At 36.1% G+C, this 24,387-nt stretch overlaps 1 long non-coding RNA gene across 3 annotated transcripts in view; it reads right to left on the bottom strand.

Moving 5' to 3' along the window:
- Positions 1 to 24,387, bottom strand: part of LOC311436716 — a 149,683-nt gene that overhangs the window by 52,621 nt on the left and 72,675 nt on the right. For all 3 annotated transcript variants that reach the window (XR_014693050.1, XR_014693051.1, XR_014693052.1), the window contains exon 6: positions 11,871 to 12,012. This is a non-coding gene — a long non-coding RNA (uncharacterized lncRNA). The remainder of the gene's footprint in view (positions 1 to 11,870; positions 12,013 to 24,387) is intronic.

The raw sequence follows: 24,387 nt of genomic DNA, 5'->3' as shown, positions 1-24,387 counted from the left end.
CCACAGCTGGTTTATACTGACTTTGCTTATGCAAGCTTGCTGTAATACCATTAAAGGGTCTGCATCCTGTTCCCTACTTCAATAATTTCTCTTCATCCATATCTCTAAAGGCATAAGTAACTATGAAGTTGAAAGGGTTCTGTCCTTTTTTGTTAGCTTCTGTAAGTGTAACTTTCAAATGGGAGCCAATATGTATTTTTGATAGAACACAAAATGACTTTCTATTTTTTCCTCTCAGCCCAACATCCTCCTCCAGTCATGCTCCTAGCTTCCCCATAAACACCTCTCTGTATATACGAATGAGAGTTAGGAGACAGACAGCCCTGAAAAATGACTTCTAGAAGACATTCCTGCCTATCAGATTTAATATTTAATAAAAACAAACAAACAAAAAAAAAAACAGGAAAGGAAAAAACAAACAAAAAGCACTTCCATCCTTTAAATGTAATGGAAACTATATGGAAATTCTGCCTTTTACCATTTTTGGATAAGGCTATTTCCATATAATTTGTAAAATACTCTGCACTTTCCTAACAGACACTGTATATAAAATCATATCTTAGTTTCCATTAGACAAATTATTGCCAGATGCTCCATGAAGTCCACAGCCATCTCTCTAAATGGCTTGTATATAAAAATGAATTAAGTTTTAATTCCTTCATCAGGTGACACTTCCTACTGCAAGACATTGTGCTTTTAATTTCACCTTTTTAAAACTTGGGTAAATAATAAACCACAAATAGTATTATTTGTGAAAATACAGTTGGGCAGCAGTTGTGTAAGACATTTGTTGTAAAGGTGGGAATGAGAAGAGCAAAGAAAGACAGCTTATTCAGTGTAGCTGAGAAAAGCAACAGAGAACTTAGATTGGGCTAGTTTCCATTACTTTGTCAGGTCCTGCTGATACTACTGGCATAAGAGTGAGCCATTGACTTACCTCCAAACAGATGGGGGAAAGCTAATCTAATCACCATACCACATTTTTATCCATAAGAAGAAATAAAATGAGGGAGAAATACTGGGGTGCAAAGATACATACTGCATCACCCTTTCCCTCTCTGCTTCTTATAGACTTCCTTCATTCAGTTGGTCACAGGCTAGTACTGTGAAGAGACACAGCTTTCTCTCTTAACCCAGTCTGAGCTGTATGTAGTCTTAATTTAGTAATTTCAATTAAAAGAAAGAAGGAAAGGAAGAAAGCACTGTGTATGGTAAACTGTAACTTTAATTTCCTCCTATAAGAAATGCAAAAGCTTATTAAAAAATTCTCATTCTGCTCCAGAGCCCTGAAACTAAATCATTGATTTTATAATGTTAAAATTTTAATTAAAACTAAACTCTTGCAAAACAAATTAGAAATACATAAATACCGTGTGTAAAGAATACCAAAGGATTGTTCTGACAAGGTACAATGTCAGTCCCCCTGTCTCTGTGGATGCAGTGCAATACAAAAATGTGTTTTGAGGTTTCCTCAGTCCTAGCTTCAGCTCATGATCAAAGGAGCTTGTCAAACAAATGTCACAAAATTGTCACCACATTAAAAATGAACTTTTTTTTTTTTTTTAATTGGATAAGGTTATTACCATTAGAAACTACTAAATGCCCCAGAATACACTGAAGAATGCATTTCAACAGAAAAGTCCCGCTACCTGCGTGCCGTGTATAGCAGTTCCCTGTGGCTGGCTTTTGTGGCACAATAATGCCCTGCTCAGTGTTGCAGCATCCTCTATGATAAATACCAGGAGAGTATGCATGGGTATTATAAAAACACCTTCTTTCCTTCATAGTCTATTCAAGTTTCCAGTTTTATCTAGGTGGCATAAAATAAAAACCACCTGGAGATTATTTTAAATGTAAAAATGTTTTCACTTGCATGTGTATCTCACATCTCTTTGCACACAGAGTGATTTCAGGTTTTGATCTACTTGCACAATTACAAGGAAAACATTACAAAAGTAAGATTAACTTACAAACGAATAGCAAGCTTGCACAGCACTCAAGGTTTGGTGAAAACTAGCATTGTAAACAGTTACATACCTGCAGTATCTTTATGCAGCTGAGAAGCCAAAATGACCTGAGTGGACTTCTCTCCAATAGGAAAAACCAAGCACAAGCTCATAATTTCTTCAGAGTCAGCAGCAATTCACAGAAGTTGGGTGTGCTAAGAAAACCTTGCAGGTTTGAACCTAAGGAAAATTTGTGTTTATTGTCTTAACTTGCTTTGTTGCTAAAATATGAATATGTGTAAAACATATTTCGGTTGAAGACCTATATGTAAACTCACAGTATAAAATAAATGTGGACAAAATATATGCCAGATGATACAAACAGAAAGTCAGCCGAAGAAATCTTCAACAGTTCTCCTGTGGTTTTAGTTGCTAAAACTTTTTTTCCTCATTTCTCCAGGGAGAGCTCATACCACTCAGTCCCCAATATTTACTTGGGAGAATTTACCTTGTGCTGCTATTTTACAAGGCTTTAGCAAAAATAAAATAAAATAAAATAAAAATAATAATAAAAAATCTTAAACTAGTTCCAAGACTAATTTAGTGTGTGAAACTGTTTTAAATACATAAACAATTTTGTAGCCAATTCCTTCAAAAGCTTTAGCATCTCCAGTTTTTCAGCAGGGACTTGAAACTCTCTTGGCATTGTCTATTGCTACAAGGGCTCCTCTTTGCTGGATGCAGGAAAAAGAAAATTTTAAAGCCATCCTTAGACTTTGATCATACTTTGCATATGCTCAGCATTTTGGCAGATGAATTCTCTAAAGAGCCCATCTGCACTGACCTGCTCCAAACCAGGACTGCACGAACCGTGTGATATTTTATCTGTAACTGCTGCAGCTAGATGCCACTGTGGCACAAAGCACTGTAGCTGACAACAGAGCTCCCCTCCTTCCCTGCTCGCTGCCTGCCCGGCACACAGGAGGAAGATGGAAGCAGCCAGAGTTACAGACAGACAAGGCCAGGAGTGAGACAGGTTCAGAAGGTTTCATGCACAGGAAGGGCAGGGTCTGGATTTATGAGGATGCTAGCCATGCAGAGAAGGAATGATCCTCAAGAGAATACTGAAGAAATAAACTAGGACTGTGGGCAAAGGCTTGGCAAATAAAATGAGCAGCAGCTGAGGATTGGCAAGAGACAATGACTTCATACTGCAAGACAGGAGAAAACAGGTCTGAGTCTATCATTGTTTCTCTACAGCTTGGAATAGAAACTAAGAAATTTGGTGTGGTCTCCTGACAATTCACTTCTTTAATGACAGAGAAATACTCTGTAGATCTTGATGTTGATTAGACATACACATTCCCCTGAATATTTGAATTTTCAAAACTGAGTGAAGACCGGGAGTTTGGATAGAAAAGACAAGCCAAGTCTAACGATATGGTAGTTCCCATAGTAAAGCTGGTAAGAGTTATTTCCTTCACTGACTTTACTCTTCTGCTGCAAAAATATTTCATAATATTGAGCTGTGTAATGTACATGATCAACTTAAATGAACAATAAAAGTCTTAAATCCAATGTGATAACGCTTGAAGAAGCTTGTTCTGTTTAGAGATCTAAACCAGCAAGGCACACACCACCACCCCTAAGCAGGAATCAGGCAGGACAACCTCTGTGAAATTGAGAGTTGTAACGAGGACAGCTGAAAACAATCTGAAAAGCTTTCTTTACACTATGCAAAAGAATGTTAGCCTGTGACAAATGTGCCCCTAAAGAGAAATTAAACATCTTGTTTTAGAGCTGCTGTCATAGTCTGAACTTCTTGGAATAACTATTTGATTGAAGGAGAAAGCTCTCACTGCTTTGTAAGCCATACAACAATTGTGCTCTTCCATTTCTCCCTGACAGCTGTATTTTTTTTTTAATGACACTTTTTTACTTAATAAGAGTTAAAAGTTTTGTCCTTATTACCTCAGATCCATAAAAACTACAAAAATACCACAATATAAATTTCCAGAAACTGAAGCAATAGATTTGGATGACTTTTGTTGAAAACTGCCAGCACAAATAATTTTACAAAAGGCACCATGGAAGTGATTAACAACTCCCCTAGCACCAGTGAGGACTTTATCTGGAGGAAAATAAAATACTGCCCTATATTTACCTATAACAGACAAAAAATATACACACATGGAAAAGTCACACCCTCCCTTCCTCTGCCTCTCTCCCCCTCCATATTAACATAGCCTCTCCTCTCCCTGCTGTCTCACAGCACCTAGACTGGCTTGGTTCATGCGTTCCAAGAAAAGCTGCTTCCCCGGAGCTGGACCAGACACACACACTGGCACACAGTTTGTTTGTCCATCAGCAGGAGCTGCAGAGGCTGCTGCTTGACCTTGAGAATGATGCCGCTGCCCCTCGCCAGTGGCTCCAGCCTCACTCGCTCTTGTTTGCGGACAGTGTATTGCCCATATGGCACCTCACCATCATGGAAGTGTGTTGGGGGGGGTTAACCCCTTGAAATTTATGCTCGAAAAAAAAGAGGGAAAAAAAATCCATGCATAGATATTACAGAGAGCACCACATCCTTGAGAGAACCAGATCTGCTAGATCTGAAGAACCTGCAGGTCAGGCAACACAGAGATGATGCTTTTCCCATAACCTGGACGAACCCAGGGAAACTTGCTGACCAACAACTCTGCTCTCTGACCTGGTACAATCCCTTAGAAATAAAGGAGTTTAGAAACTAAAAGGAGTTTTCCAATGAAAAACACCGTCAAGAAAAAAAAAAAAAAAAAAAAAAAAAAAAAAGCTTCAGTGCAAAGAACTGTATTTGATTTTCCAGGTTTGCTACCAGCATTTTTTGCTATAGAACATGTTATGCCACCCACATTAGCCAGCCTCACAGTTATTAATGCATTGCAGAGACCTTGAAATCTCAATCTGATATACGGCTGCTTCAGTCTGTGCCTCTTTCTACCCCATTATAAACTTGACCTTAATTAACCCTCTTAGTGAAATAGAGTTTGTTGACTCTCAAGGACAGTCTCATTGAAAAACAATGTTGCAATGTCACTCAAAAGCTAAAGTAAGGCTGCTTTATAAAGGGATTTGTACTAATAACTCTTGAATATTAATAGCTTCTTATGCTATGTGGCTTATATAAACTTATATAGATAAGCTAGGATTGAGGTCTGTCTTTCCCAGACTTAAAAAAGGAAAAAAATAAAAATCCCTCTGCATTTACTTTAGCAAAATCTATTTCTCTTTGGCAATTGCTACCTCAATTTCATGAAAAAGTATATTTAAATGCAGATTCAAATTCAAATATGGCAGATTAATTTCAACAGCTGTAAATTAAAACACTGTCAATTAAACTAGGATATCCAGTTAACACACTAGTTTCTAATGTGGTTTCCTAATAAAAATGTTTGTTTCGCCCACCCTACCACACATGCATTTTAGTTTTATAGGCAACAAATATATGGGATAGATCATCAGGAAAGATAATTTAATTAAAAACTCATCTATGGAAGAGTTGAGATTAGCAAAGATAACATCTGCCCTGCATCATTTGAAGACCTGGGCACATGTTCAGGTCTGTTGTTGAGAGTGCTCTGTACTAACATGATCTATCTATGTGCTGCAAATATGACACAAGATAAAAACTGACATTTTAAAATTCACTTTATAGGCAATATATGCTTTCATATAAAAATAACTGAGACCACTCAATTCAGTAGATTGCTTTCTTTGTCTGGAGTTAAAGGTATAGGCTTCAAAGTTGACAGTCACAATTTTTCCCCTTACACAACTTTTCACTTTCAAGAGCTATACCGAGCTGTAATTATTTCTCAGACTATTTAGGGCCTGCACAAAGATTATGAGTTGGTTTAACAATGAAAATATTCATACAGAGCACATAAGTAGCTGAAGTTATTAAAAAAAAAAAAAAAAAAAAAAAAAAAAAAAAAAAAAAAACACTGGCATTTTCTGAATGGTATTTGAACATTAATGTATTTTTGCCCATAAATTAAACTATTTTATGGATGCACAGTACGTTTATTACCTTGTCACAAAATACATTTTATCCTCTAGATTTTGCATAACAGTATGCTTATATAGCACTAACACAAAACAAGGGAATTTAAGACATTTACATACCAGGGAACCAAAAGTAAAAGCTATTATTTACCAGTAGGTTAGTGTGCAAGCATTCCTCATTATTTGGTATTGTATCTGAAATTTCCAGAACCTTAAATTTTCACACCAGTCCAGACTTTTTCTCATTCAATTTATTTTTGTACTACTGTGCTTCCATATTTAAGTAAAAAGACCAAAATAATTGAATACTTTGTCCTCTGAAAAGTATGCGCTATTATGCAAAGGCTGCAGTTTCAGTGGAGAACAAGTGAAGCACTCCTTACATCTAAGCAGATGACTCGGTGAACAAGGCTTCTTTATCCGAAGTGTCTAATGTTTCACCAAGGATCAATGCTGCAGGAGGCTGGCCAACACTTCACATTAGGTGGGAGCTCAAAGCACACAACCTGAGCATCTCCAGTCCTCCACCCACAGTCCTCACGCTACCAACCAGATGGACTGGTAGACGTGGTTCACGAACATCCAAACACCTTTCTCACCTGGTCTCTTGCAGAAGCAACTTTTCCTTACAGAAACAGGGAAATAAAATTCCTGTCACGGTTTTATGCAAAATTCAGTGCAGCAGCAAGAGCTTTTTGCTTCGCAATGTACACAGTGACAACCAATTGTCAGGGCCCCTTCCCTTCACCTTTACTAATCTGTCATTAGAGTGTTCAGTTGTTGAAAACTACAATTGAAGGTTTCTCTGATATGTCCTCTAATACAAACTAGTTTCCTTGAAAAATATTATAAAGACATTATCTAATATAGTAACATCAGTGGAGTTATTGACGAAGAAATAATTATGTATTACTGAAAAAAAATTAAAGCAAGCCAAATGCTGAAATCAGTTCATAATCAAATGCTATAGAGATTTACAAGCATCGCTTTGTCTACCTCTCACTGTAAAATTATTAATTCTTGTTGGATTATTAAATCCACAGACACAACAACAACAAAAAATCCCCTCCATGTTAGGACAAAATTTGAGTTATTTCTTTCATACCAATACCACATTCTATGACCACAACATACAGCACAGAACACAGAATTACAGAAAGTTTGTTTTTATAAAACCTAGAAGAGCTTCAACGGATTGTAAGAATTCACAGTAATCTCACAAAAATATTTAGGATAAAGTAATATTATTGTCTAAGTTGTATGAAATTACCAGCTGTCAGAAGAAGCCTTTAGAAAGTTTCTTTTGAATTAAATTGCTTTAATCGTATCAACAAGTGGCTTCGACTGTTCTGCAGACATTTTTAGTGCAACAAATTTTACAGGCCTGTCATCATTTAAATGCTGTGGGAGAGGACAGTTTCAAGGCGTGCTTTATCTTACTTAGTGTGCCTTTGAAAACAATCAGAAAAAATACAAATCAAAAGATCCACCAATATCAAAGCAACAAATAATTATAAGGATTCAGCATGGCTTGCATTCAAAATGTAGTATGTACTATTTGTTCTCTTCTCTGTTTCCTTCATCAGGCTTCATCCTGAGACACGATCTACTGACCACTACTTCCCTGTTGTATATAGTTATATGTCAGTAAAGGCCAAACTAAACTACAGCTGTGTGTGATGAAGTTGGGAACTATGAATCTGAGTAGTTTATGTATCCAACTCAAGATTTATCATCTTTACAGTCTTTATTTGCCATTCTCGCATGCACAGAGCATATTTTCTCTTTCTCCTGTGACAAACAACCTTTAGGATCTAGGACTCAATTTTTCAAATATGTCAAAGTGTTTAGCAATGCTTAAAAAGGTAACATTTATCCATGTGGAATGGGAAACTTTTTGATTGATTACATTGTTCTGGAATACTTAACAAAAACAGGAAAGCCTAACACACTGCTAGTAGTGATATACTGGTTAGTTTTTGTTTTTCCTTCCCTGTAACATCATACAGATTGATCAAGCTAATTCTATTTACTTTGTCAGATAGCCTAATGTAAACACATTCAAGAAAATATTTACTTTTTCTATTTATTTAGTATAAATCTTAAAAGAAGCAGCTGTTTTCAAACCAAAAATGTGGAAATATACCATAAATGTGGACAAGTAGCGGAGTGCTTCTATTCCATATTTGTGGTTCTAAGGTAGAAGAACTCAACACATTTCCTTAAGTAACAGAATAATGACAATTTAATTTAAGCCAGCTCCTTTTATTTTCAGGTGTTTGTGTCTTAGAAAACCAAATCTATATTCAGTTATATTCAGTTCTGATACCTTTGAAATTGTATCTGAGGCATTAAACGCACATCCTAAGAGCAACACACACCCTTTTTCAGAAAACATACATATAGGTTGTCAAGCTAATGGAAAAAAAAAAGTTCTAAAAATGAGAAGTCCATGATATGCTTTAATCTTTTTACTGAGGGAAAAAATAAATAAAAAATAATGAAAATTAATCAAGTATAAGCACACAACTTGCTAAAATTATAAGAATCTCAGCTATTATTTCCTGATTGACATCTGACCATTAATGTTTTATTTGTTTGGTCAACTAAAATTTGTTTGGTCAACTAAAAAACATGATAAACTAAATATTTTTACACATGGATAGCATGTTTATTATCCCACATGTAGTGAATAATGTCTCTCAATTAAGTACAACCAGGGAAACTAATGGAGTAAATATTAACTCATTTGATGCCATTAAAAGGCAGAACTTCTGTGGAAAACAGTCTGTCCGTCTGAAGCCACATGTTAAGGAAACAGTAACTAGAAGTGACTGTTGTCAAAAGATTTAAAACACCACTTCCACTTGCTATCTCAAGCCCCATGTTGAAAAAAGTACATCAAAACCTGACAGTTAGTATACACCATGTATACTACAGACGCACACACACAGAGGAATGTTTATTTATGCCCACACACCATTCTGAAGAAACTGAAATTTGTCTTTAGGGAAACCTTCCTTATGATTCTAATGACTACTTCAAGCATTGCAGATAAAGATACTAAGAAGGGAAAGAATAAATTTCATGTTTTCATACCGACTACTGTAATCAAGTCAAACAATGCATGCATTTAAGACAAAGTCTAACAATGGATTAATATGCAAATGACCACACTATTAACAAGGATTTTCTTCTTGTTAAATACCACACTTCAATCTGTGATACATGGCCTACTAGTGACTAATTTAAATTGATCGAAGCATTTATGTGATATCTACTGTTAATTACATTTCACCTTCACTACTTCAAACTATTCTCAAACAACTGTCAAAGATGTAGCACCAACTTGTAATTGGTGGCTGTGAAATGTGTAGCTTTAATAAGGACTGGGTGAAAAATGTGCTCATGATGATATTAAGACATTATTTTAAAATCAGTCAAAGGCAGCTCCAATGTTTAAAAACAAATGTGCACACATTCTTATTTGGAGAAGAAAAATCTTATGAAACATTTAATGTACTGACAGGAAACAGGGAAATGTTTGTTTGGTGTGTCTACTTTGTGGACACACCTAAGTATAAAAAGTAACCTGTTTTTTTTTTTTTTTTTTTTAATGCTACAACTAAAACCAGATATCACTAAAATATTAAGCACTTTGATCCACTTTAGATGAAGCCAAGAAGTTATTAGTGTTTAAAAAGTTAGCTCCGTTTGGGTTTTGCTTGTGTGAAATTAGGTAAAATATATGATTATTTTTATATTTCTGAAATTTCCAGGCTTCACCCAGCAGTACACATACATAGATTTTCCTCAAAGAGCTTAAAATCCAGCCAGCTGTATGCTTACATTGCACCCCATCATCCTAGTAACAGATGCATATTACTAGCAAAATTTGTTTGCAGATACCAATTCTTTTTACTGTATCATGAAAAGCACACAATACCCATTATAAGTATAATAAGGAATAGAACTGGGAAACATTTATTAATGTGCCCAAATTTTCTTGCTGTAAATCCTCTGTTCTCATTAGTTTCAAGAAGTTCACATTTGTGCTTGCTAGGTAACTGAACATTGATAATGACATTTGGAAAGTTGATCCCTTGGACTCCCAGTTACTGTAAAATAACCGCACAGAAGCAAAAGATGAAGAAAGAATAATATTCAAGACCTCCAGATAGAGACTACAGAGAAGGGATACTATATACACACACACTATATATATATGTATAAAATAAATATATATATATATATATATAAAAGAAATATATATACACACACACGTGTTTGTGTGTGTATGTATATATGTATATACAAAGAGAGAGAGAAAGCGCGCGCAAGCGCTGTCAGGACCCTTATTAGTTCCCAACAGTTTGTGTCCATTTGAAGGACAGTGTCAAGACTAACAATATGACTCTCATTAGTCCTATCATTAGTCCACTTCCTCTCTCTCTAGCTTTCTATACATTTGTCCAGCTCCATTCTTACTTGTAAAGACTGAATTCATGATTGTTTTAGCATAGCTTTTCAGGGCTTTAAATTAAGAATTAGGTTTCTTTTGTCTCTTTGTGAAGTCAGTTTAAACTTTCAGGCTAGTAATGAATAAAAACTTTGACAGTGTAAGAAACACCTTAAATTTGCTTTCCATTCAGTATTTTTTTTTCATTAGGAATTCAGTCTGTAACATTATCTATTCTGTATTCATAATTACAAAAAAATAAAAATAAAAGCTCTAGTGAGGATGAAAACAAACAGCCCCCATCCCCAGCTAATTAACTTTGACCTTTGCTTGCTGTGCAGTTTGCAGCATAAAAGTGATGGAAGTAGAAGTCATCTCAGATAATGGGCATCGCTTGACAGAAAATACTTCAGAATATGCAAGTAATAGCAAAAGAAAGTGGTGTTTTCTATTGCACTGCCTATATCAAGTATTATTTGGCCACCTCTGCATCAGTATTAAGCTTGGACCAGTTACTGGCATATTTCTGTATTAGCACCTTCTTATCATCTCTATGAAACAAACTGGGCCTTCAGCTTCCTTCAATTGCTTCATTTGGAAAACGAATGCTGTTTCAAATCATACACAATCATACACCTTCTTAAGAAAGTGAAAGACAAGTGCACACCTTTATTTTGGGATTGACATATGATATATGAGACTAAAAAAAACCAAAAACGTCAAATCCCTCAAATTCAGCTCCTCAGTAGGGTAAATCCTTTGCTTTGTTAATATCACATGGGATTCCCTGACACATGTAATGAGGCCAGACACATGTATTATGATCTTTATTTTTTTTTTCTGCTTACCCTCAAAAAAAAAAATCAGAACCCTATTAGAGATTCTCTATGTCCTGAAACCTTCCCTTCTTATCCATACACTTTGAAGACCTGCATTATTATAACTTATAATTTTACAGAATTGCACTTTGCAAGGGTAAAAACAGTTTTCCAAAGAGAATTAATAACAGAAAGAGGAAATTTTATTTCCTTCTCAAAATATGTCATTAAGTTAGCATACAAGAAAATAATATTGAACATTATGTACATGAATCTCGTTTTCAGGCTGAATGTCTGATAACATGGACTCTCAGACTAATTATCAATCCACCCAGTTCATGACAGCCAGGAAACGATAGGAAAAAGTGTGTCCTCGTGCTCTGCCAGCCGCATTTCAAGAGGTGACAGTCCTGCTTTTTCCTGAAGGAGACAGTACACTGACAGCTTGCTTGACATAATGCTCCACAAACAGCCTTAATTCCAAGTAGCAGATGAAATAGTAAATAACTTCCATATAAAGAACTTATAGCATACCTTTCTCAGATCTGATTTGTATTAACAAAGTAATTTTATGCACACCTGACTAATCCTGATAGTACTTACTGGGAGCTTGGAGAATACCGGACAAGACTAGTTGTCATCTCTCTTTTTTTTGTAAAAGGATTCCATAGTTCAACAAAACATTACCAGGAACTTGACAGAATCATTTTCTGGCAAGAATTCTCTGAGAACCATTCAGCCAAATCTGTAAAAGGAAATAGATTTTATAGTACATCCCTGATGTTTTAGGGCAGTCAGCAATTTAAATCTAAATTCTAAATTTCATAAAAATATTATGTCACACTCCATAAATTCTTGTAATTATCAAATATTATACATCTTAAAAGTGATCTTATCTCTCTCCACAATGCCATTTCTGATGAAACATTCTGCCTTTGCACATCTTCTTTGCTATAGTAATCAAGTATAACATGTTCCCTATTTAAAAGGATGTATGCATACCTTGAACATTACAAATGAAAAATGTTGCCTTTTCATCTCTGAGTGTAGTATGGGGACAGTATTCATAATCATGCAGGGTGAAGAGTCAAGAACATCATGAAATGTTTAGTCTTCCACAAAAGCCAAAGAAAAGTCATTGATATAATTGTGAACACAATCAACATGAAGCAGAAAAAGGCAACCATGACAGGATAGGCATGTTATCAAATCCCATTCTATAATAAAATTTGTGTCACCTGTACATCTCGTATCAAAAGATATTGACTTTCTTACATAAGAGTATAAGAATATTAGTTGTTACTAATTACAATTTTCTAATTCATGAGCACAAGAGAACATAGCTCTATGTACACTGGTTACACAAAGCCCTTTCCTCGAATGCATATTTATTTAGTGTTTGCCACATAAATTATTCTAATCAGAGAATGTTGTTTCAACACAGCGTGTTGAACATTCCATCTTTCTGAAAGTGAAATGCCATTGCTATTCCTAATTAAGCTATTTTCCTTTTAAGTTTTCCAGAGGATGATGTGAAGGGTGGCAATATTGATGAAGATTAATTGGATTGAAACTAACTGTGATAAAGCTGTAGATAAGGTTATTCTGTTAGTTAGCAAAAGAAAATTACAGCCATTTAAAAGCTAAGTACTCAGAGGCTTGGTTTTCTTAGTGCTTGGGTGCTATACAATAGCAAACATCCAGGAGCTACAGGAAATAAAGAAATTTCAGATATACTGACACCCTTATATTTGATTTAAGAACACAGTGAAAATGCAACATCAAATTATAAATAAGTAAATAAAATATATGCATTCTGCTGGTGAAATATTTATTTATTTTTCCCTGGGAATTTGATAGATCTATTTAGCTAGCATAATTAACAAAATTGTCACAGGAGTAGAGTTTTGGCACTCTCTCTATGCTGCTATAAAGGTACTAAACAACTACAACAGTTTAAGAAAGACAACTTTTCAGAAAATATAAATAGACACTTTCTCTCTTACATAAGGTCAATGATATCAGACAGACTTCTTAACCTACCCAAAAGTCTAGATGTGTCAAAATCCAGTTGATAGCACAACTTACAAACTGTTACGAAAAGCAAAAATCATAGCCCAGAAGATGCTACCTTTCAGCGTAAATAATTCAAAAACCATCATGTAAATTCAGATTCCAGATGCAGATTAGCCTTAGTAAACTTTTATTTGTCTTTTATGGATAAGTTTACTTCCAATTGGTTACAGAATTATTGGTCAACAACACTTATAACACAACTTACTAAAAGCTGGCTAACAGGTTCTTCAAAGATTATTTCCTTTGAGAAAATACTGAGCAAAATAACTACAAGTCAAGTTTTTACAAAAACTTTAGAAACAACCACAATAGAATATTTTTTCAATTATTAAAAAAAAAAAGTTTTCAAAGTGTATTATGTCATCCTCTGAAATCATACATACATAAATTTGTTTATATAGACAAATACAGAAAGACCTGTTAAGAAGTTAAGAAACACATGACAACTTAAGTATTTGTGTTTTGTAGTTACTTTACTAAGCAACTCATTTTCCTGAGTGTTATAAATGAAGTCTCAACTCCGAATTTAGTAACGTAAATGAATATTTATAAAAGGCAAGTAAACAGCGCTGGGTATGCGGGGAGTCTATGCTCCACCAACATGCACACACAAACATCAAACTTTCTAAACATATAGAACATTGCTTTACACACTAAACACAAGTATGCCTATACATATGTACAATCAGGATAGGTAACAAACAATCCTTTAAGTTCCATAACTTAACAGTCTCCATTTTCCATTCCTTTTCTTGCTTCAGGCCTTATGTATCCCGTTCTTCCCAGATTGAAGAAAAACATATCCATCTCCTTGTGAAGGCCAAGAGGCCTGGGCCAAAAGGCACGTCCAGGTCAGCAGGGGGCGTAACAGCAAAAGCCTTCGATGGCAGTAGCAGCAGAGGAGCCCATGGCATAGCAGTCGGATCAGTAAAGGAGCCCGCAGCTCCCTCACTATCTGGCAAGCCACACGTTTGTGATTGTGGCTCCACATGGCTCTTTAAGGCCTCAGAGACTGCTCGCCAGGTGCCGAGCAAGCCCACTGCAACCTTGTCGTTTTTAGTTGCAGAGTCCCACACCTTGACCTCAGTTTGGTCCCATTTTTCAGGCTCATAAACTGTCTGATTGTTAGTAAGGAGAATAAGCTGTAAGGTTACCAGGACAGTCTTTGTTCCTAAGGACGTATTATTCCCCATAATGCGCAACTGCTTACCAGCGAGAGGCAGTTGTGTGCACAGGTCCGCTTCTCTCAACTCGAGCTTCTCTCCAGCTCCAGTGCGCCTATTTCCAGCAACTTTCTGTACGAGCTTCTCTGAGCAGTTTGCTGAGTCTGGATGAACCTATCTTCATGAGGCAATCAAAATGCCTGTTCCCGTCCTGGTCTGCATTCTGCCAGCCTGTTCCTCTTCACTCCTTTTTCCTACTTCTTTATTGATGTAACTTCATCGTGTTGCCTTTTTTTTTTTTTTTTTTTTTTTTTTAATCCTGAGGGCAGGCTCCCCTCTTATACCCTTCTCTCCACAGCAGTTCTCTTCAAAACAACCTTTCATTGGTCAAACAGCTTTGAATGTAACAACAAGAGCAAACACCCAGAAACATCCATGCCTTAACGGCTGGAGAACAAGAGAACCAGCTGGAGAACAAGAAACCTGAGATTGCATGGAGTCTCCTGAAATCACCCTTCCTTGTTCTCTCTAAACTCTTTTATATTCCTGATGGCCTCATCGTTAAGAGTCTAATGTTATCTCAGTCACGGGGTTTTCCAACCCCCATGGCCACATTCCCAAATCTCCCCCTTCTTTATTAATATCAACCATTTTCTCAACACGAATTACCACTCCATATATAACACTGAGCATAGCACCAACTTGTATCTATGATACAGGACACTTACAGAATCACAGAATCGTCTAGATAGAAGAGACATCCAAGATCACCTAGTCCAACCTCTGACCTTACACTAACAAGTACTCCACTAAACCATGTCACTGAGCTCTACATCTAAACTTCTTTTAAAGACCTCCAGGGATGGTGACTCAACCACTATCCTGGGCAGCCCATTCCAATGCCTAACAACCTTTTCGGTAAAGAAGTTTTTCCTAAAATCCAACCTAAACCTCCCCGGCGCAACTTTAGCCTATTCCCCCCTCGATCTGTCATCAGGCACATGGGAGAATAGACCAACCCCCACCTTGCTACAGCCTCCTTTAATGTACCTAGAGTTACCTGGAGGGAAAACATTTTCCTCATATTAATTTTTCCACCAAAGTTAGTATTTTGTAAAACCATTTATATTTACAATACAGAAACAAAAGTACAAGAAAGTCTGCTAGTGGCACCTTTACTACCTGGATATGAATTATAGCACACGTTTCTTCCATTACCTATCAGATGGTGTTGAACACAAGTTAGTATTGCAACTTCTTTAGCTTCCTCTTTCTCCAGCAGTCACACAGCATGACTACTTAAATAAATTTAGTTTTGCATTTGTAACAATTCTACAGAGCTAAGAAGTGTTTATTTCCTTTGTATGCACAAGTAGAGAACATAGTCAATCAAGACATTTGAATTTTTATATACTTTATATACACACACATACATGTATATTTATATTCATTTCATACTTAGTTCAGGTATTATTAAAACCAATAAAATCACGTCCTATATATTTCCTTATAAGTAGCAAGGTTACCATCACTACAAATTCTAATGAACTGCATATATTTGCAGTTCATAATGCAGAGATAATATATTATTTACTGCTCAGAAAGAAAAATACCTTTTGCAGTCACATTTGAATGAAAACATACAGTATCACAGAATCACAGAATTTTCTAGGTTGGAAGAGACCTCAAGGTCATCGAGTCCAACCTCCAACCTAACGCTAACAGCCCTCCACTAAACCATATCCCTAAGCTCTACATCTAAGCGTCTTTTGAAGACTTCCAGGGATGGTGACTCCACCACTTCCCTGGGCAGCCTGTTCCAATGCCTCACAACCCTTTCTGTAAAGAAGTTCTTCCTAACATCTAGCCTAAAACTCCCCTGGCTCAACTTAAGCCCATTCCCCCTCGTCCTGTCACCAGGCACGTGGGAGAACAGGCCAACCCCCACCTCTCTACAGCCTCCTTTAAGGTATCTGTAAAGAGCAATAAGGTCACCCCTGAGCCTCCTCTTCTCCAGGCTGAACAAGCCCAGCTCCCTCAGCCGCTCCTCGTAGGACTTGTTCTCCAGGCCCCTCACCAGCTTCGTCGCCCTTCTCTGCACCCGCTCAAGCACCTCGATGTCCTTCTTGTAGCGAGGGGCCCAAAACTGAACACAGTACTCGAGGTGCGGCCTCACCAGAGCTGAGTACAGGGGGACGATCACCTCCCTAGCCCTGCTGGTCACGCTGTTCCTAATACAAGCCAGGATGCCGTTGGCCTTCTTGGCCACCTGAGCACACTGCTGGCTCATATTCAGCCGACTGTCCACCATCACTCCCAGGTCCTTCTCTGCCTGGCAGCTTTCCAACCATTCCTCTCCCAGCCTGTAGCTCTGCTTGGGGTTATTGCGCCCCAGGTGCAGGACCCGGCACTTGGCCTTGTTAAACTTCATGCAGTTGACCTCAGCCCATCGGTGCAGCCTATCCAGATCCTCCTGCAGAGCTTTCCTACCCTCAAGCAGATCGACACACGCACCTAACTTGGTGTCATCTGCGAACTTACTGAGGGTGCACTCGATGCCCTCGTCCAGATCATGACCTATAAATCTATAACACCTGCTGATATTTAATGTATTACTTTCTTAATAAGTAAGATGAGAAGATCTATACCTCCCACTTTTCAAATTCTTCATTCATCTGCAAAATGTGTTCCTCCCCCCAGTTACAGTTGTCATCACCTAAGCCATCCTTAGGAAGGAAACTACACTCAGTAACCCACAGATCTGGATCCCTTCATAATGCAGTACCTATGGCAGCATCAAGGTTTACCACACGATCATCTCAAACCTATCAGAACTTGTTAAGGAACTTTGTGATAAGAAAGCATTTATACAACATAAAGCAGAGCTAAAACTAAAAAGTTCAGCAAAACACAGCAGTCAGAACTACACTCCAGCAAACAAAATATCTAGATATGAAAACACGTAATGGCTTGACCCAAAGTCAGCTCTGGTTAGGTCCAGCAATTCTTAAATCTCTCAGCCCAACATGCTTCTATGGAAAACAATCTTACTATTGCTACAGTTTGCCCCTCAGCACTCACGGAGGAGTTAAGAGCCAGGACAAATTGCCACATAACTCTCAGGATCTGTTTTAGGATTCACTGAGAATTTAGCTAGTCCTAACTCCTAGGAAATGAGATAGGTGAAAAAGTAGAGAGAGACATCTCCAAAAAATGCTATCTGAGCTGAGCTAGCACTGAACTCTGCACCTTTTCCTGAACTATTTACACTAACTACATAAATTTTGATTTGGCATATTGCAGCCACATGTTACCATGTACAGTTGATGAGTATACAAAATTGCTTATAGTAGGAAATTATATTTATTAGTAAATTACATTTTTTTTTTAAACATACATAAATAAGAGTGATCCTTACTTAACGTAATAAGTAATCTAAACCCTGTGGGAGGATATTCAATGACTTTCCTAGTAAATAAGAATATTTCATGAATATCATTAAGTGGAATACAGAAATATGCAAGAAGCTGTTTAGCACAACAACTCTGTTAACTGTTGAGCACTACCACATTTTTCAAAACAACCAACCTTCCCCACTCTCATAAAACCCCAAAATGGAAAACAAACAGCAGACACCCATCCATCCAGATCTCTCTCAGATATCTGGATTTACTGTTTGCACACTATCGAAAGCCATGCAATAAATCAAAATGTTGATTTAGCATATTTTCAAAGCAAAGGAATAATTTGTCTTGTTTTCCTCTATGCATTTTTTTTTTATTTTTTTTAAGTGTTCTAGAAATCATATTGGAAACCACCTTAAGTCTCTGTAAGGACTTGGCTTTTGATGAGCTGTTATGGCTTAGAGAGATACACCACCCTTGTTTTTGGGGAGCTGGAATCTTTCCTATTCCATGCCACATTCAAAACCAGTTATAATTGTTAACATTCATAAAAATGGAAAACAAACAAACAAACAAAAAAAAACATTTATACTGCAGATGAAATAATCTACTTATTTTATAATTGTCCTAGCCCATGTTTGTGGTTCAATAACAAAGCTTACATAATTTCTCACGTCATCCATGTCACTATGCTCTTTGACTTTTATATACAAATTAATTGCATTATCTTTGACATCAAAGATAGAAATGTCTTGGTACGGTGTTCACATTGGCAATTTGTTTCATAGACAATAGGTATGTAGTACTCCGACAAAGAGGAAATTATGAGTTGTAGTCTAGCTGCCAGTTTTAAATATATTTTCCCTGGGGCACTATACCCCTCTCCCTCTTGTACAGACAGAAAACAGCACACCATGGGATGCCCTAGCCACAGAGCATCTTGAAAGCTGTATTTAGATTGCTACTTATCCTTGTTCTCTGCATGTTGCAAATTCTTTGGCTCAAGTACAAACCTCATGAGATGCTGCAATGTCATTACAAATGTTTGCTTAATATATAAAAGACTGATTTTAAATGAAGATAGTTTTTATTAAGTCAAAGCCCCAAATTTCCACTACTAATCAATTTCAGCAACACACTTCCCATCAACTCCACAGGACATTTGCTGGAAAACAGAAATGCTTGAGATTCCCATGAAAATAAAGACACAGTTATCCCTTCACAAATTAGCAATATTAAAGTGCTTCAACTGTGATTGCTAGAAAAAGGTATACACAAAAGCCTTGCTATCTACTTCTCTTTCTCTTGCTACTTTCTGTTGCACAGCTCTGTTTGATAGGAAAGGTCCAGGCCAACCTGAGCAAGGCAAGAATGCAACCTGCCAAGGCGTTGCTCTGCATGCAGCTAGGCAGCTCTCATTAGTATTGGAGGAATCACACACTAAAAATGCCTCCAGCTCAACTTTGGTAAATTTACCTCTACTGATGCGATTTAGATGACTATTGGTACTGACTCAATTTTTTTTTTCCCCGTACACAACGTAACTCTACGAAACAGAAAACATGCAAGTCCTAAGATTTAACTTTATGCAGCAATTCTGTACTAAGCTATACTACATCCCAGAAGGTTTTGCCAGTAGATCATTATTTACTAATGGGCTGTAGGGTAGCAATAGAACATAACCTCCAAAGGCACCAGGATGAATATTTAATCCAGAGTTTCTGCCCATTAATATTTTATTAAATCCATGCTATTTTCCACCATCCTGAAAATACTAAATTCCATTAATGATAATTGTGAATCTCAGTGCATTCAGAATTTAGCAGCTTCTGGATATTACAATGAAATAACTGCTGTGCTGTTCATTAACACTAAAGATGGTGCTCTTTGCAGTTTCAACCCCCAATATTTATTTGTTAATAATCTTCTTTTAGACCAATCAGAAGAGTGTAGGAAGTGGGTTCAGAACTCACATTAATAATAATGTTGTAAAAACATTTCCTTTTCTCAAATACAAAAAGCTACATTTAGGCTCCATTTCCTTTGTAGCACAAGAAATATAACGCAGGGCCAGTTTCTTTTCTGCACTGAGCCAACTCTTACAACTGATAGCTCTTCAGTCATCCAGGTAACATTAATGGGATATCACAGCCTGCTTTTTTCTGGCCCTGTGCAAAACAATATACACAATGATGGTGCCAGCAACAAAGCAATGGTCACTAAATTAGATTTTCTAGATCAAGCCCAGAAAAAAAAAAAAAAAAAAAAAAAAAAGCTTTTCCTGTGCTTTTCTATGACTAGAAGACTAATCTCTAATCTCCAATGACTTTATTGAATGTCTTTCACAGATATTCGATTATCTAAGACAATAAAACAAAGCAAGGCAGTTTATTGCCTTGGGAACAGCAAATTTCCTTCTCCCTTCATTACAGAGGTACTGGAAACAGAAATCTGCTTCTTGCAAGTCCTGTAGGACTGGGAGGGAAAGAAAACAAGTTAAGTAAATGTTCAGCATCACTACACATAGAAAAATACACACACACACACACACTTTCTCCCTCCTGGAGCTATTAGGTTGCAGAAAAAATTGCACTAAAAAGAGTTTTCCCCTACTTTTTTTAAAGCACTTTTTAATGCTGTTTAGACAGGCTTTTAGCAATTGTAATAGACTAAACAAGATATGCCTAGCAAGAGACGCAAGCCTAGTTACACAGGCTGCTCGAGAACTTGAAGCCTTTCTAATGGCAGAGTTCGACCATCTAGAAAACAAAGGAATTAGTATCATGTTCTTTTACTTCATTTTAATTCACTGCAAGAACAGCTCCACTGACACTTTCATTCAGATAGAGATGTTAACTGCAGAGACATTGAAGCTGCATTTGAAGAGCAAGTATTTATCACCTCTGGTAGCTTTTGAACTAAAAATATATCTAAGTTCGGTATCCATTCGCATTCATGCTTACCTGTCAGTAGGAATATTATTAATGCACCTAAAAATCAAACATTTTGTTTTGAAGTCTTAATCTTCCAAATGTTAAGAAGTACAGAAGTTATATAATTGACACACACAGTCATTATCAGTCTTTCAGCAGTAGATTTTACCATGTTATGCTTTCTACCTAAGTAAGGGAAACAGAATATAAATTTCACTTTAATTTCCTATGAGAACATTATAATTAAACATATACGTTATATTAAATATATGTATAACATAATAACATATTTTGGATATTTTGTGTCTACATATAGGTTTGTTTTTTTTAGTGCAAAAATATCCACATTTATTTTCATATTTGTACTGCATGGACAAGAGTGATCCTATTCTGAAGACATAATTAATGTCTTCATTTCATATCTGTTTGTAGCGTTTTGGATAACTTCTAATAAATATTTTGATTGTACTTTAAGTGCTCCATGACAGTACAACAGGTGTTTAGAGCTCGATCTCATACCACCAACTTAAGTGAATAAAAGTGTCAGTTTTACCCATTTACCTAACTGAAGCAAGAAAGCCCAGACAGATTTTTCTTCCCTCCCTGTAACTTCAGTTTCTTACTGTATTTCAGCATGTGATGACTGGATGCTTTCACCTGAACATTACTTTTCATGAAAATATTTTCACTTTGTACTCAAAAGTAATTTTCCTTGAGCTCGTACATTTCCTTGAAAAATTATATATTTTCAAATGAGAAAATCCATTTTCTTCATTTTTTACTTTGTGTTTTTGTTCTTTAATCAGTCAAAAGTTCATTCCTTCAGTACTTAATTCCATCATTCTTTGTCCAATGTTTAAAAACCAGGAAGATTTTATAAAGGAGTAAGTAAAACATTCCTTTCCCCTTCCTGGTCTCTCTCTCACTCTCAGAAAAAATAAGCAAATTATTTTCAGAAAGAACCAAGTAATTGAGTTATTTACTTTATTTTCCATGTGCTTCATTGATAAAATGGAAGAGGAGATGGAGGGAAAATGGGAAGCATTCTCTAAGAATTCAGAATTCAAGATGTTTTGAAAGTTGTGAATACGTTTAGGAGAGTGTCGCCACGTCAGATTGAAAGGGGTAGGTAGAAAACTGATACAAGACATTATGCGGGCATTTTTATGTACTTTCATCACAAATCTTGCAATATTTGCGATGGTCACAAAATGACCTTAAAACGGCAGTTCTGATGATCAGTTGATCAGTTTAAGCATTTTGCCCTATTGCTATGCACAACACACACACCTAGCTGGGACCTTTTATTCCATTTAAGAACAGTATTTCTAATTATGGAAAGAACTCATACAAAATCCTTAGACAGCTTCTTAAATGTAACAGTCTACTAATTATTCCAAGTAGGAAATTGCTAAGGGGTATACTACTCTACATGTCACAGCACGTATGAGCGAAGACATGCATGGAGCATTTGACTGATGATATACGGCAAAGATCTCACTTATACTCATGAAGTAGGCAGTTGATAATGGCAAAAATGATCATTAATTAAAACACAGAACTGAAAGATCCTTATCTAGAATGCCATTAGCTACCAAGTGTGTGTGGGGTGAAGCTGAATATGCATATGAAGAACTAATGGCCTACGGCTGACCTTTCCAGATGCTGTCATTGATAAGGATTTTGCTTCTGAAAGATAAGGAAGTGGCAGAAGAGAGAACTCGTTTGATGGGGCACTTTTCAATTTTCTTTCTCGCTAGAACTACAGCAGAAATTAAACAGGGAGTGGATGGAACTTATTACAGATATATTTAAATATTTCCATATAAGAGATTTTTTTTCCTCAGAGTAAAAAGTGCCATTACTTCCATAAATGAACATGCCACACATAGCATAGGTAATTCATGCTGGTGAATACCAACATTTAGGTATTCATGTTGCTTTGTGTATTCTGAGTTGGAAGGTTATAAGTTTTGTGGGAAAAATAGTTCTCCACTGAACATAGCGCAAGATTATCACTGATCTTATTAAGATGGGGATCCTGAGTTTTACATAAATCTTTTTCTGTGCATGTAAATACATGCATATGAACACATATATAGCTTAGCTGTATTTTAAGTATAGCCTAACTTCAATATGTAAAACTTCAATATATGTACTGTTATATACTCAATGGCCTTATACATTAAAGCACACACACCACATGCTTGGAACAGTTTTAAAATATTCAGAATAATTCTGACACATTCATATCACCTTTACTTCTAGGTACTCTTTTTTTCCTTCAAAAAGAACTTTTGTTTTCTTTTTGAAAAAAGTTGAAAAAAAACTTTCTTTTTCTATTTTTATAGAAAACTTTAAGTAGTTATCCGAAGCTTATAACTAGCAGAATAGTCCATAGCTGAGAGAGAAATGAAAACACTTATCTAAAGAGACAATTATAAGAAAAAAGACAAAAAAAAAAAAACAAACACGGACCACCATCTCTCTGTGTTTGCGTCCATTCAAAGACTCTGAAGAACTCGTGAAAAAAAGCAAATACATTAATTTGACTTTTAGGCAGAATGCAAGTTGCTTAATGAATCCAAGGATGACATGATTATTCAATTACATATGTACAGCTTTTGTACACACATAAAAACTCATTGGTCCATAAAATCCTATATCAAATTTGAACTGTGTTTTCCTCAGAAAGAGGTATACTCCTTTTTTATAATCAATTTATTTACACATAAAAGTAAGGAAAAGGTGCAAGATAGTGTAGATACAGACACTTTTGTGATGACTTGGATCACCTACCCATAATATCTGTGGAAAAGTGTTAATTTTCAACTCACATAGCTACATAGTTAGCAAATTATGTAAATAAAGTATTTGTTCTACCATGCTGTAAAATCCCTCTTAGTTCTTTGCATGGTTACAGTTATATTAACAAGACTGCTAGGATGCATTAGAAGCACAAGGCAGGTCCACACATTAATGACTCACTCCTAATTTCTTTAGGGAATTGTCTTTATCTAAATGACGCGAGGTTTTGGAGGGGAAAAAAAAAAAAGTGCCCATTGTATTTGGAAAAATAGTTGCCCATGTTTCAGGAGTAATTTAAAAAGCAGAGGACTAGATCTATAACAGTTTATGAACTTTTTTATTTCAGATTTTTTACAGATATTTTAAACTAGTCCTAGAGATTTTAAAGGTAGTTTTAAGTATGCCTTTCAAACAGAAGAACTGTAAATACATACGCATGTAAAGGAAATAAAGGAAAGAGTCGTCATCTAAAAATTAAGGCTAACAATGAAATCCCTCTCTCAGAATATTATAACCCTAAAGAAACAACAGTTTTATTTAAAAACAAGACCAAAGTGGATGTGACTGATATTGCTGTCCTTTTTTTCTGAGATTGGAAAAAAACCACAAATCCTACCAAGAAAAAGGTTATTTTACATTTCATAAAAATTATAATATCTGAACTATTGTACAAATGAGAGCACAGAACTGAAATTTCTGTAGCTATTCTAATGTTATGCAAAAGCAAAGAATAAAA

This window comes from Aythya ferina (assembly GCF_964211825.1).
Source record: "Aythya ferina genome assembly, chromosome: 4".
NCBI classification, from domain to species: Eukaryota; Metazoa; Chordata; class Aves; order Anseriformes; family Anatidae; genus Aythya; species Aythya ferina.
The sequence above is the reverse complement of the archived record's forward strand: the minus strand, read 5'-3'. Positions and strand labels throughout refer to the sequence as shown.